Source organism: Acomys russatus, chromosome X (genome assembly GCF_903995435.1).
Source record: "Acomys russatus chromosome X, mAcoRus1.1, whole genome shotgun sequence".
Classification (NCBI taxonomy): domain Eukaryota; kingdom Metazoa; phylum Chordata; class Mammalia; order Rodentia; family Muridae; genus Acomys; species Acomys russatus.
In genome coordinates this window covers 87002911-87010874 of record NC_067169.1, presented here as the reverse complement: position 1 = coordinate 87010874, position 7964 = coordinate 87002911, and the positions used below count along the sequence as shown (strand labels likewise).

General features: G+C 37.7%; 1 pseudogene; it reads right to left on the bottom strand.

The window, feature by feature from the left end:
* Window positions 1-698: 698 nt before the first annotated feature.
* LOC127185380 (splicing factor 3B subunit 4-like) overlaps window positions 699-7964 on the bottom strand; it is a 29481-nt pseudogene continuing 22215 nt past the window's right edge.

Genomic DNA, 7964 nt, shown 5'->3' with positions numbered 1-7964 from the left:
GGCAAGCAGATTATTTTTTAACTAACTAATTTATACTTAATCATTAGAACAAATCTGTTTTATGGAACTAGAGTAATAAACATAGTCTATATTCCTAGTTGGTATTTGGGGAAATAATTGTTTTTTATTTTCTTATGGTCCTTTCCTCTTATTAACCTAAATCATTGTCAGATGTGTAAGCACTTTTGATTACTTAGTTTGAATTTACATGTCTTTCAACTTTCATGAATTAAAAATGTTTACATGCCAAATCTCTATATTGAAGAATTGAAAGTTATATGTTTGTGAATGTATGTAGTGTGTGTATAGACTTATGTTTGCATGTTTGCACATGTGGGGAGGAGAGCACATGCACACTTGTGGTGGGAAGGCCAGAGATTGACATTTGGTGTTCTCCTCTATAACTTGGTCTCCACTTAATTATTTTTTAACCATCAGTATTGTTTTATTTTCTTTATGCATTTGTAAAACACCTAGAATTGACATTTAAAAACAAAATGAGGAAAAATCTCCTGAGGGAAAGAAGATATTGAAATGATGGTGAAGGTGCTGGGAGTCAGTAGTTAGCCCCAGTGAGTTATAGGAATACTGATTGGACCAAGAAATGAAGATACTGGGAAGATATCAAAAGGGAAACAAGGCATGACAACTTACTGAGAACGTGGTCTCTGAAAAGGACCATAAGGCATAACTGAAGGCTATGTACTTGCATCTGAGTAGAGGGGGGTTCTCCTGATGGTACTCATAAGGAGGGAGTTGTGGAGGGCCTGTGTATCCATGAGGGTGTTTCAATGGAGGAGGTCCACAGACACCATGTGCAAGCATGGGACTTAAATGGCCCATGGGAGATCCAAAAGGAGTCCAGTGGGGGAGAGTATGTCCACTGGAGGAAGTATAGGATGAGGCATTCCTGGAGGTGTTCTTGGAGTTGGCTGCCCACCCACCCCCAGAACCTGGAGACTCAGCAAAAAAGTGTTCTAAGCTATGATTACTGTGGTGGGTCAGCTGTATCTGGGACATTTGGTCCCCAGAATTCCTGTTGCTGGTGGGACATGTCATCCAACCTCAGATTGAATGAATTGTGGGTGCATGGCTGAAGGTATCCCAAGAAGGAGGGCTCTAGGAGGCAGCATTCAAGGTGGAAAGAAGTCAGGAGTAGGTATGTCTGGTGGAGGAATCCCTGATCCTGGGGATGAAACCAGGTGGAGAAAGAATATCTGCAAAGAGCTAATGAGGGCAGTCAGCCTAAGAGAGTGGGTTCTGTGGTGCCAGATGTGGTTTAGTTGCTGTACCATGGCACTCACCCTTAGAATCCTTTCTGAAGGTATAAGATAGAGTGATAGGGCAGATGCAGAGGTACTGTCTATTCAGAGCCTCAGTTGCTGCATCCATAGCATCAAATGAATCAAAATTAATGAAAGCATAACCCTTGAAATTGCCTATGTTAGGGTACCACATAATCTTGGGTTTGTAGGATGACCCCAAAAGTGCTGAAAGTGTCATAACATTTCTGGGTCTAGGTTGCCAGTGAAAATTATGGTCCCTACATCCAGGTCTTGCCTTCCCATGAGTTTGAGTACACTCATAATTTTAATGACATAGTCAACATTATCTTCACTCAAGACTCTGATAAAGCTATCCTTTGACCTGTGAACTGGGCCACAAGGCCAGCTTGGAGAAAAAGTTCACAGAGCAGTGTTTCTCTTACAGTCTCTTCTAGATTTCCTCTGTATTCGGTGACATCCTTATGGCATCTGTTTTGCAGCAATAACAAAAAGGCTTTTTCTGTCTCTAAGCAAAAAGATAAAACACAATATATCACTGGAACCAGTACTCAGCAGTTTGCTAACATTGGCCTGCCACTGAGCTGTTATGGAGATATGCAACCACACCCAACTTTTTTATATGAGTTAACAGTTTCATGTAATTGCATAGTAGGCACTTTATCCAATAAATGTTGCTTGTATTTCCTCAGATGAAGGGTTGAGATGAGAGTTGTTCCCGGGCCTTTCTAGCTCTTTCTGAACTCTCACTGATGGTTCAACTCAGTTGTTCTGACCTAAACTCCTCTCCAAGCCAACTGGTTCAGACTGGCTAATCTTGGCTTCTGACTGAATTGCTCTGCCTGGCCTCAAACTAATTCCAGCAATCTGTTCTAATCTTCTGGCTCTTTCTCATTCCCTGGCTCCTTCATCTCCACCTATGTCTAGTTTGTTCCCTCTTCAACATGTCTCTGTAAAACTGTCCCTAATAATTGACTCTCAATTAAAACCCCCTCTATCAAAAAGGAGTACAAAGTGAATTAATTAAGTATAAAAAGAAAAACCAAGAAAACTCTCTCTCCCTGTGCTGCTCTTTAGTAGCTTCTCTCTCTTTTCCTCATCTCATGAGAGTTGGCTTTAGCCTTTCTCTGACTCATTCTGTCAAACCTTTCTCTGTTTTTGTTTTGGTTTTGATTTTGTTTTTTGAGAAAGGGTTTCTCGGTGTAGACTTAGCTGTCCCGGACTGGCTTTGTATACCGCACTGGCCTTGAACTCACAGAGATCTGCCTATCTCTGCTTCCCTGAGTGCTGGGACTACAGGCATGTGCCACCATGCTCGGTTCAAACCTTTCTCTGATTATCATTTTGTCTGACCCTCAATTAGATGTCACTTTCAAACATGGCTGCTTCTTTTTATAAACTATCCTCACCTTCTTCAGTGTTTTGGACTAAAGGTGTGTACTAAGGGCATGCCAGTATTCCAACAAGATCATACTATAATCCAGACCATTTCTGCATTCCAGATGGACCTAAAAGGTCTTAGGATGGGATCCCTTCCCACAGCAGCTGTGTTGCAAGATTAAAATTGCTCCACATTACCCACTGATTCTTATCCTCAGGGCTAAGAATTTCAGTTTTATGATGGTTTTCAATAATGAATGGTGGTTAATGATAATTTCCTTTGTGGAATGGTAGAAATACTTTGAGTTTAAACAAGTGAATGAAGGAAAGTGAGAGAAAGAGGAAAGATGTTAACTTTTGCTTCTTGTTAAGTCAAATGCTATCCTTGTTTTATCCAGTTTTTATTTATTACTTAACTTTAGCCTTTCTTTAGGTTCTCTTTTTTCCCATCATCCCTATCTTCCAAAAATTACTCTTTTTATCATATCCTATAATTATTTGGTGTCTCTGAGAGTAGATAACCAAACACAGCATACATAAGACAGAAGCTACATGCATTTAATATGTGCTTAAGCACTCCCAAAAGACACCAATTGATGACTTCACAGCCCCATAGTTTACATAAACATACTGCTACACTGCTAAGACTGAAATATTCCATTAAAAGCCTGAAATTTATAGAATAGAGGTCATGCATAAAGAATATAATGCAATCCTCTGTTTATTTTGCAGAGAAACTGAGCACTTTCAAGGTTAATTAACATGACCAAGAATGCACAGTTAAATTGTCACTATAAAATGAACATTCATTTAGCAATAGTGGAATAATATATATGAATCTTAGTACTACATTCACAAAATGAAGCATTTCCTCTTTCATATTCATTTTGTAAGATAGAAAAATGACCACAAATAATCTGTTCATTGTGAGAACACTCGGTCTGTTGCTTTAGGTCATAAGTCTAAGATTACATTCATTTTGTATTTTGCTTTTTATTGCTATAAAGTGCAATTCTCTTAAATATCATAGATCCATTTATTCAGCAAATATTTGAAACTGTGTTCTTGATGCTGTTGGTGAGATGGAAAACGTGTTAGAACAAAGAAGAAAATGTGTTACTCACTGGAATGGAAAAGCTTCTAAACTACTCAGGAGATGGCAAAAAATATGCAGAAAACATTAAGACCAATACAGTCAAAGGCCTTAACGCAAGACCTGAAATTTTTTTCAAAGTTATTATTTGGTTTTTTTTGCACTTTTTTATTATGTTTCTTTTTTAATGTACACACTTATATTATTACACATGAATAAAATAAAATAACATACAGCAAGGAGAACCATGAAACAATCAGGAATTATATAAATGTTACATTCATAGTGATTTGGCTTTTTGTATTTGGCAATCTTGAAGTAAACATCTTTTCTATCTTGGTGAGTCTAAAATTCTGAATGCAAATCGATATCTATCATATCTCATCTCTATTAACTTAAAACAACTATTCTGATCTAAAAACATCTTAATCCCTAACCTACTAAGGTTAATTGTAAGACTAAATTATATGGTCTTCAACCCATCAGAGACTTGAGAAGGAATGAAACTTAAATACCTAAGTGAACCAGAAGTGCAGGTTAGCAGCTTCCAAAATGAAATATGACTGAGACAGATTACTGCCTGAACAGTCACCCAACACTCTCTATAACGTTCGAGCATCATCTTCAATCTTCTAGCCCAATATCTCTGACAGACATATTTGTGAAGCAGAAACTATTGAGGACTTACTTACCCTGTCTTGGCAGAGTTCAGCCATCAACTCTGCCTGCAACTAATCTTGTGTATTTTTAGGCAGAATTCTGTTTGTGGCAGAAACCAGGACATTTTCCCAGTGGTTGGTTTGCCACTTTTGAAGCCAGCTCCATAAGGAGGATCTTTGATGCTCGCCTTCTTCTTTGAGGCAGGCTCGATGTTGCCAGGAGTTAACTTGTCTTGTCAAACAATCTTTAGAATAATAAAAACATTTTAAAATGTCATATTCTGTAGGTCTCTGAGGTTTTTGAAGACATTATTTAACTATTTTTCCTCATATATATCTATAAATTATATCTATTAGACCTAGAATATATATTCTTGTGATAAAATTAGACTAGTATTTGATATGACCATGATTTGCATCAATATACAAAATTCAATAGTATTTAATTGAAAATAAACTTATTTGTGAGTAACAATTAAGGCCTTGAGATAAGGAGTAGATTCAATAATCTACCTTTTGTTCTATCCTCCCTCTATATTTCTATATCATCCTTTCTATTTTTTTCAGCTCCTTTCTCCTTACTTACAAAAGAAAGATAAAGGAAAAGAGAGACATCCTGGAGTCCAACCTAGTTTCCTCTCTGTATAAGACCAATAATAACTTATAGCCACCTCCCTATGAAAATAAGCATCTGTAGACCAAGAGAGTAAACAGAAACCTATCCAATTCCCCCCTTAGAGGAAATAAGATGTCATTCTCTTAAGGTTTGTTCAGGCTGATTTGGAGAGAATAATACATTTGAAGGGCCAAAAAAAAAAAAAAAAATGGGTGAAAATGGTTAAGTAAGCCAGGCATATCATTTGTTGTCCATTTTCCAAATGTTGCAAAATTCTAGGCTTAATAGGAGTCCTTTGTGGGACAGTCTGAAAGGCTGAACCAATTGAGATCAGAAGCTTGCTATAATGCATGAAAATGCCATAGTGAAAATTTAATTTTAAAAATACAAAGCAATGCAAAGCTGTATAGCTGTAGGTGCAGCGATTGTGTAAATTGACCTTGTGAGGACTAAAAGAGTAATCAGGTAAAATCAACAAGGAGAGTTCATGGAAAAGGTGCGTTTCAAACAAGATTGTGACAGTAATTGAGATGGGGTGGTATTCAATAAAGTGCCCTACAGTGAGGGAGTAAAGAATCTGAGTAGGAATTCAGTTATAAAAACTACTAAACTATTCTCTAAATTATGAACACTATAGAAGCTGAGTAATATATCAAAGGAACTTATTTTACCTACAACAAAAGGCCAGTCCACAAGAAATTAAGAATCCAAGTACTTGGCCTAAACATGGGAGTCAGTAGCTCCAAGTTCTTTAGTAGTATCAATAGCTATTTGTTCATTCATGTAATAAATATTTACTAAATATGTAGGATGTCCCAAAGGTTCAGGCATGCAGGGCACTCTGCTAAGAGCTTTAAACACTACCTCATGTATCCCTCCCAACAATACTATCTGTGATGCTTTAACCATCACCTCCATTTTGTTTATTAAGAGACTGACCCTCAGAGGAAATATGCAGTCTTTCCAAAATGTCACAACTAGCAAAAATGTAATACAGAGACTCAGATGGCTATCTCTGGAGCTCACGTTGAAGATATTGGAATGCTGTAGAGGTTTTTGAACAATAAAAATTATAAGAAAAATACTGTTAATAAGATACTAAGCCCAGTAATCTGTGAAAGGAAAATAATTAAAGCACATGCCTTTTCTACTCATGGGGTTTTTAATACATTGTATATCTGAATGTTATGTGAAAGGAGACAGATTAAAACTTCAAATTACCATGTTACTTTTCCTAGTGGTGCAGAACAATGAGAAAAATACACATAAATTGTATTTTCTGCCTAGCAATTAATGAGGTTTGGTGTGTAGCAACTTTTTGCATTTATTTTTAAAATTTTGTTAGAATACAAAATCCTAGCCAAGGAATTATACATATTTTCTTTTTACGGATATAGCAAGAAACATGTTGAAGTTAAATGTCCTTTTTATAGCAGTGTCTTGGTGGAAAATAATTTACTTTCTACCTTGAAAACAGGTATAAACTTAAATAAAAAATGTATTCTTAATGCTTGAAACTTCTTCCTTTGCCAGTTTGAGACATATCAAGACTTAAAGCACTTAACAGAACAAAGGATAGTACCTGTTGGTGCCCATAGCTGCCAGTCTCACATATACTAAGTGCCTGTAGAGGCAACAGGTCTCTTTGTATTAGTGGTTAATTTTTTTTATTATTCCCACATAAATACACCAAATGTGTTATAATTTATTTAGAAATAAGGAAAACTAGAAAATCTCATCCATGGAATCTCAGGTTGATTATTTGAAATATTCAGTAACTTGTCATTAAATTTTTGTAATTGGAATTCCTTTGGATGTTTTCACAGTCAGCTCCCTTTGTTCTGAGAGAGTAATCCAGAGTAAACATAAACTTTGGCCTTGAGGCTCAGCTAACCGAGTTTTCCGATGAGCTATGAAGGGTTTAGGAGATAACAATCCGAACTCCCTGAAGGGTTAGAACAATTGCTAAGGAACTGTGTGAGTCTCTTCCAGCGCCAGCTTTTTCTAATCTGCGGCATGCCAGTGAGATTGCATTCTATTCCCTTCCTGGGGCTAGTCTCCTAGCTAATATATAACCATCTCTATCTTCTTTTTGCTAAAAACAGAACCAAGAAGAAAGCCCCATGAAGAAAGTTTAAAGTTACTTTCTTTGTAAGTTTAAAGTGTCTCTAACTCCAAAGATGTTGTAACCCCAGGACAACAATGAAAAAAAGAAAAAGCACACCTCTTCATTACAATCCAGAAAGGAAACTATTATGTATTCTTAGATAATTTGAGAAGTTGATGAAGCAATGTGACACATTTTCATTCTTTTTCAAGAGGGAAAAATTGGGGGTTTCCTTTGAAGTGTAGGGATAAAGATGGAGCAGAGACTGAGGGAATAGCAGACCAATGACTGCCCCAACTTGAGACCCACCCCATGGGAAAGAGCCCACATCACTTGCAGATAGGAGCCTTGCATAACTATCTTCTGAGTGGCTTCATCCAGGAGCTGATGGAAACAGGTGCAGAGACTCACAGCCAAACAATAGGAAGAATGGGAGCCAGAGGAGTCAAGGACACCACAAGAAGATTTAGAATCAACTAACCTGGCCACATGGAGGCCCACAGAAACTCAACCACCAACCAAAGAGCATGCATGAACTGGACCTAGGCCTCCTACATGTATGTAGCAGATGTGCAATGTGGTCATCATGTGGGTCCCATAACAATGGGAGTAGGGGCTGTCTCTGACTCTGTTGCTTGCCTCTAGATCCTTTTCCCCTACCTGGCCTGCCAGTTAGGTCTCAGTGGAAGAGGATGAGCTTAATCTTACTGAGACTTGAGATGCCAGGGTGAGTTGGTACCCCTTGAGGGCCCCCCTTCTCTAAGAAAGAGAGGCAGGAATGGAGTAGGACTGGAAGGAGAGGAGGGAGGGGGCTGGGATCAGGCTG